Source organism: Choloepus didactylus, chromosome 12 (assembly GCF_015220235.1).
Source record: "Choloepus didactylus isolate mChoDid1 chromosome 12, mChoDid1.pri, whole genome shotgun sequence".
Lineage (NCBI taxonomy): Eukaryota > Metazoa > Chordata > Mammalia > Pilosa > Megalonychidae > Choloepus > Choloepus didactylus.
Window position 1 is genome coordinate 96,426,195 of NC_051318.1, and position 1,562 is coordinate 96,427,756.

At 40.1% G+C, this 1,562-nt stretch overlaps 1 non-coding gene across 1 annotated transcript; it reads left to right on the plus strand.

Annotated features, from left to right (window-relative positions):
* Positions 1-1,249: 1,249 nt before the first annotated feature.
* LOC119507526 lies at positions 1,250-1,356 on the plus strand. The gene has a single exon (XR_005211283.1). It is a non-coding gene; the product is annotated as a U6 spliceosomal RNA (small nuclear RNA).
* Positions 1,357-1,562: the final 206 nt, after the last annotated feature.

A 1,562-nucleotide genomic window follows, 5' to 3' on the forward strand; every position in this document is an offset into this window, starting at 1 on the left:
ATAACTAAATCTTTGCATTCAGGGTGGCCATTTAACCACATTTATGGTTCTTTCAGGGCTTGTGCTTAAAACTTTCCAGCTCTGTTTCTTAACCAGAGGTGTACATGGGAATCAGAGGGGAAACTTTTTCAGATATCCTTGTCAGGGCCCCACCCAGAGGTTCTGATTCAGAACAACCAGGTGAGGCCTGAACAGGAGTCTTGAAAAACCTTCCCAAAACCTTCTAACACTCCTCTTGGTTGAGAAGTTTCTGGTGTACAAGATGGCACACTGGGGCCCTGAAAGAAAATATTCCAACTATCAATTCTCTTCCTTTTCCATCTTATCCCTTAAGAATCTCTACTAGTGTGTGAATTTAACATTGTCTGTAATATCCATATAGTAAGACCTATGTAATTGGCACATAAATACATTTAGCTATTTAAGGACCCATGAAAAAGTCTTTCTGATAAGGATGTGCAATCAAAAACTGTGGTGCCAACTGCCTCAGAGACTTGACTGTGAGTGGGATTACGCAAGTCTCTCCAGCCAAACTGAAAAGTCTTCTGGAAGTGGAGGTGATGACCAGAGACGTCCCACGCCACGCAGGGTGACTCAGACTGACCTACTTTGTTTTCTGCTTTCAGGTGTGTTGTTTTCTTACTAGTCTCGTGTCATTATTTGTGGGTTTATCATTTTCCCCAGTTGTCTCTTATAAACATACGTGCACATACAGGCATCTACTAGAGATCAGCTTTCGGGAAGGGCTCAAATCATTCAAAGGCTCATTGCGTGATGGTTCCTGGATACTATACTCTTAGTTATACATAATGATGCTGTAGCTGCATTAAAAAAAATCAGCTAAATTGTCTTAATTTGATAAGTAAAACAATTAAGAATAATTCATTGGTATATAAATAATGTTTAAAAAAAATTGAAGAAGGCAAAGAGTAGAATGTAAATCTCCCCACTTCCAGGTAAAGATGGAGGATTGAACACAAATATACCTTTTTCTCTTTCCTGAGATCCCACTATAATAATGGAAAATTGATTTTTTTAAAGGGAAAGAAATACTTGTGGCAAAGTTTGGTAGCTGGGGAGTAAGAAAAGGGGCCAATGACTTAGCAGATCCAGGAAAAAGAAACCAGCAGTGGGGAAATTCAAGGAATGATAGAATACAAAAAAGGCTCAGGAATTGGCAGCACCAGATACCTCTGGAAATGAGGAGAAGGGTGCCAAAAGCAGGAGGAGTGGTTCGGGTTTATTTGGGGTGCTTGATTCAGCGGCACATGTACTAAAATTAGAATGATGCAGAGAAGATTAGCACAGCCCCTGTGCAAGGAGAACATGCAAATCCAGGAAGCATTCCTTAGTTTTTAGAATAAGCAAATTCGTAGAGTAGAAACCTAGAATATTGGTTACCAGGGGCTGGGGTAAGGGGTAGGGAATGGGAAGTTAATGCTTAAATTGTACAGAGTTTCTATTTGGGGCGTTGGTAGCACAACATTGCAAACATAATTAGCAGCGGCAAGTTATGTATCTGAATGTGGTTAAAAGGGGGAAATTTTAGGTTGTATACGTGT